We start from the raw sequence: 6,000 nt of genomic DNA on the forward strand, positions 1-6,000 counted from the left end.
TATTCGGAAGACAATATAATGTTTTATACCTCCGATTGTGTAGGATAAAATTTTAGAGTTTCTGAACTCCAGTTGATGAATATTCGGTTGTAAACATGTTTAGTTATATTCCGATTGTTTTTCATTCAGGAAAAATATGTGTCTTCTTACTTCCGAATTTGTTCATTCGGGTTATAGTTGTGTACTTTGTATTCCGATTGTGTAGGATGAAAAAGTTAGAGCTTCTGAACTCCAATTGATGCATATTCGGTTGTAAATATGTTTAGTTAGCTTTCGATTGTTTTGTATTCGGGAACAATATGTGTCTTCTTACGTCCGAATGTGTACATTCGGGTTATTTCCATACTTTGTCTTCCGATTGTATAGTTTGTAAATATTGTTCATTTCTTTGTTGTTTAGACAAAGTCGAGAAAGGAGGAAGAAAGTGACAGCTAGTGCTAGGAGGGAAAGGAGTGCCAAAGATAATTCAAGTGCTCAACAAAGCTTACAAGAACAAAGCATTCAACAAGGAGTGCAACCAAGTGCTGAACAAAGTGTAGAACAACAAGGCAGTGAACAAGGGGTGCAACCAAGTGTTGAACAAGCCGCTCAACAAAGTGCAGAACCAACTGCTCCACAAGTTACACCCCACCATGAAATTGAACCAGTTGATCCAGTGCCAAGAGTAGAAGAAGAAGGACAACCAAGTGGTACCCAAAAAGCCAAAAAACGAAAAGATGGTGTAAAGAAGGATATTGCTAAGAAAGCATCACATCTTGTCCCTCAGCACTTGAAGAAGAAGGGTATTCCAGCAGGCACAATCCTTGGGCTACCGGCGGATGGAGGATGCTATTTGGATACCAAGACTCATGGGCCAGAGAAATATACGAAACCGAGGTAATAAAATTATTATTTTTTATTAATGTATTGTCTATGTGTTATATCATAATATTTGTATTAAGGATTTTTTTATGTACTTTAATAGGATCATCAAGATGCGGTCCGTCTACTCAAACCTACCTCCGCACCAACAAAAATGCTTGCGTGGCCTTTATCCGGTGAATGTGAAAGGTTCAAGTCAATTGTTGCCAACTCGGGGTTAGCTAATGCCGCCGAGAATTCATTGTTGGAACATGATCGTGTGGCCATATCGGCGTTCGTGGAGAGAATGTATCCTGAGACCGATACTTTTCATATGTCGTTTGGGGAGATGACGATTACTCCGGATGATGTTGTGCAGATTCTTAACCTTCCCGACCAAGGTACAGCTGTGAAGTTTAACTACACAAAGAAGTTAAGTTGGGCACAACTTTATGCTCTAACTAAAAAGTGCTTAGGTTGGGATGAAGAGACAACAACAGCAGAGTTTAGGAGGCACGCAAGTTACAGAACAAGACAGATCAACATTACAGCTTTGATGAATATGTTCCGAGGCACCTTGGAGAAGGAAAAGAATGAAACGTTAACTGTTGAGCAAGTGAACCACGCTGCCACCGCATATCTCCTTTGTGTATTGGGATGTGTCATATTCCCCAATATTTGTGGAAACCGGATCGACGCCAACCTTATACAACTTTTGGATCATCTCCATGAAGTCGGTGACTATTCTTGGGGCACGACATGCCTATCATTCTTGATGGAAGAGTTGAGAAAGGCTTCGAGGCTAGGAACCTGCCAAGTTGCCGGGAACGTGGCTCTATTGCAGGTTTTTTCTTTAACTCTATAACTCACTCTATAGTTATTCGGTAGACAATACATATGATGCATATTCATAACTCCAAATGACGCATATTCGGTAGGAAATGATCCATCTCTTTTTCCGAATGTTGGTTATTCGGTGGCTAGGTACTTATTTTGTTTTCCGATTATATATAATCGAAAATATTCTTTTGATATTAGAACCGAATATACAGGCCAGAAAAACTATAGGTTACTGAACTCCAAATGACGCATATTCGGTAGGAAATGATCCATATCTTTTTCCGAATGTTGGTTATTCGGTGGCTAGGTACTTAGTTTTATTTCCGATTATATATAATCGGAAATATTCTTTTGATATTACTACCGAATATACAGGCCAGAAAAACTATAGGTTACTGAACTCCAAATGATGCATATTCGTTAGGAGATAATCCATATCTATTTCCGAATGTTGGGTATTCGGTGGATAGATACTCAGTTTTATTTCCGATTATATATAATCGGAAATAATGTTTGGAAATTACTACCAAATATACACAATCTATTTACTAAAACTTGGTTTCTTATGTATATAGGCATGGATCTATGACCACTTCCCTATCCTGAAGTTGGCCGGAGAGAACCCGGGGTGGTGCAAAGGTACTCCTAGAGGAACAAAGTATATATTTGAAGACAACCGTTCTAGGACAAAAGAGCAGCAGTTGATTCGCATGAGGGAGATTTTGGACCAATTGAAGGCCTCGGACGTATGCTTTGATCCATACAAGGAAGATCGAGCCAGTGGGCATATAAATGTTCGGTCGGACTTGTCCCTTTATTTTGGACCATTGTGGCACCCCACAGGATATGTGATGTATAACCCCTCTAGGGTGATGCGACAACACGGGTATATACAACATCAACTTGTGGAGAAATGGGGGATTACTACAAATTGGAGTTGGAGTTGTTCTCTTCTAGTGGTGATAATCTCACGATTGTTCACATAGGCCCACCTACTGTTCTTGATAACTGGGATAAGAGAAATGACTTCATTATCGACACTGGTAGACGAACCACCCGAGGTGATAAAAATTCTCCAGACTATATGAGTTGGTATAACAAGGTATCACATCCTTTGGTTATCCGTGAAATAAAATCCAACACTACTGCGGCGGGTTCAAGTTATAATTGTATCATCAAAGACAAACCAGCTGGTTATGATAGACTGGTGCGTATTCTTATATTTTTGTTCATTTTATATTATTCCTATAAATCTTAGGTAATTACCGTTTGATGTTATGTCATTACGTATAAAAAACAGGTGAATAGGTTCAAGCGTGTTTCCAAAATGTTAACTGCATGCCTGAAGAGCGGAGATCCCATACCAGCTGAGAAGATCAAAGAGGCTAGAGATCTAGTTGATAATATGGATAACGAAGATTATGCTGCCCAGTTTGGGGAGAAAGTCACGAAGAGGCATCCGCCCAAGGTGGCAGTATAAAAGACGGGTAAAAGAACTCGAGCTTCATCGAGCGTTGAAGGTGCTCCAACTGAAGGTGCTCAAACCCGTGGTCGTGCAGGACTGGAAGGTAGTCACGGTCGTAAAGTAAAGAAGAGCAGATAAATGACAATGATTTGTGTTGTACATTCGTAAGTTTGGGTAACTAAGTTAGACAAGTTCAAATGACAATGATTTGTGTTGTTAGACAAGTTTGAAAAGTATCCGTTTTTCCCAATTTCTGATTTTGGGCCATCGTACATTCGGGACTTTACAAAAAAAAATTATCCTCCGAATATTACAAGTTCAAAACAAACCATGACATGGCTCTAGGTGGTTCCAAGGGCCAATATAGAAGGTTAGACAACCCATATTCGGAAGTTTGGGTAACTAAGTTAACTTCCGATTATTTGAAGTTCAAAATTTGAAAAGTATCAGTTTTTCCCAAATTCTGATTTTTGGGCCATCGTACATTCGGGACTTTACAAAAAAACATTATCCTCCGAATATTATAAGTTCAAAACAAACCATGCCATGGCTCTAGGTGGTTCCAAGGACCAATATAGAAGGTTAGACAACCCATATTCGGAAGTTTGGGTAACTAAGTTAACTTCCGATTATTTCAAGTTCAAAATTTGAAAAGTATCAGTTTTTCCCAAATTTTGATTTTTGGGCCATCGTACATTCGAGACTTTACAAAAAAAAATTTATCCTCCGAATATTACAAGTTCAAAACAAACCATGACATGGCTCTAGGTGGTTCCAAGGGCCAATATAGAAGGTTAGACAACCCATATTCGGAAGTTTGGTTAACTACGTTAACTTCCGATTATTTCAAGTTCAAAATTTGAAAAGTGTCAGTTTTTCCCAAATTCTGATTTTTGGGCCATCGTACATTCGGGACTTTACAAAAAAAAATTATCCTCCGAATATTACAAGTTCAAAACAAACCATGCCATGGCTCTAGGTGGTTCCAAGGGCTAATATAGAAGGTTAGACAACTCATATTCGGAATTTGGGTAACTAAGTTAACTTCCGATTATTTCAAGTTCAAAATTTGAAAAGTATCAGTTTTTCCCAAATTCTGATTTTTGGGCCATCGTACATTCGGGACTTTACAAAAAAAAATTATCCTCCGAATATTATAAGATCAAAACAAACCATGCCATGGCTCTAGGTGGTTCCAAGGGCCAATATAGAAGGTTAGACAACCCATATTCGGAAGTTTGGGTAACTAAGTTAACTTCCGATTATTTCAAGTTCAAAATTTGAAAAGTATTAGTTTTTCCCAAATTCTGATTTTTGGGCCATCGTATATTCGAGACTTTACAAAAAAAAATTATCCTATGAATATTACAAGTTCAAAACAAACCATGTCACGGCTCTAGGTGGTTCCAAGGGCAAATATAGAAGGTTAGACAACCCATATTCGGAAGTTTGGGTAACTACGTTAACTTCCGATTATTTCAAGTTCAAAATTTGAAAAGTATCAGTTTTTCCCAAATTCTGATTTTTGGGCCATCGTACATTCGGGACTTTACAAAAAAGAATTATCCTCTGAATATTACAAGTTCAAAACAAACCATGCCATGGCTCTAGGTGGTTCCAAGGGCCAATATAGAAGGTTAGACAACCCATATTAGGAAATTTGGGTAACTAAGTTAACTTCCAATTATTTCAAGTTCAAAATTTGAAAAGTATTAGTTTTTCCCAAATTCTGATTTTTGGGCCATCGTACATTCGGGACTTTACAAAAAAACATTATCCTCTGAATATACTATATTCGGAATCCTATCGGTTACCCAAAACACCCGATTTATACAAATGAATGTACACAGTTTGCTGAGTGCAAAAAATGATATAATCGGAATCTAAAATATATAGTAAAACAACCGAATATAAATAACCGGGAGATAACTTTAATCGATAAACATCCGATTTTCAAGTTTTCGGAAATTTTATTTTGAGGCCAATGTTATATTTGGCAGTCAAATAATGTTAAACTATTACCGATTGTAAAGGATAAGAATACTGAGTTTTGAAATTTTTTGAGGAATTCGTTTTTGGGGCCATTCGGAGGTAAATAACTCTACATAACTACCGAATGTAGATTTTTTTGGAAAACCAGTTTGGGGTTTTTTCTCATATTCGGCAGTAAACTACTATCTTGGAACTACCGAATATACATATTTGGTACTCAGTGTGTTATATTCGTAAGTTTATTCGAGAAATTATCTACCGAATCTGGGTACTTCATGGCATTCAATGCATGCAATAATCGGTTTTTCTTGTTTACAAAAGCACACAAACACATGCAAATCGAGTATTTGAGTTTCTTAACACAATAAATGTGTTTTACATGCATCGTTAGCTTCAATATCAGGCGATTCTCCATTTTCTTCCATGAAAGGGTCGTCTAGGTTTTCCTCTCCACAAAAGTTTGGATCATTCAACATATACCCCAATTCGTCTTCACCATGAATCTCACCTTCTTCTTCTTCATATCCATCCATTTTTGTAGTGATAAAATGGGTTTTCCCGTTTTTCCTTCACCTTCTTCTCTATAACTCTAACAACTCAAAAATGAAAAAGAAACGGAAAAAATGAAACAGAAATCATTCTAATACTGCACCGACTACAATCGGAAATCTGGGTAAATTTTTGTCTTCCGATTGAAATCGGAGGATAAAAATGTTATCATATCCTCCGAATATATAAGGGTAATTTTGCCATTACGAATTACGCGAGATAAGGGCTGGCTACATTTTCCCTTTGGGTGACCTTTTTTGTTTTATTGTTGGCCCCTAAATCCTTTTGAGTGGCCCCTAAAAATGCAAGGATAA

The sequence above is a fragment of the Papaver somniferum genome, chromosome 7 (genome assembly GCF_003573695.1).
Source record: "Papaver somniferum cultivar HN1 chromosome 7, ASM357369v1, whole genome shotgun sequence".
NCBI lineage: Eukaryota > Viridiplantae > Streptophyta > Magnoliopsida > Ranunculales > Papaveraceae > Papaver > Papaver somniferum.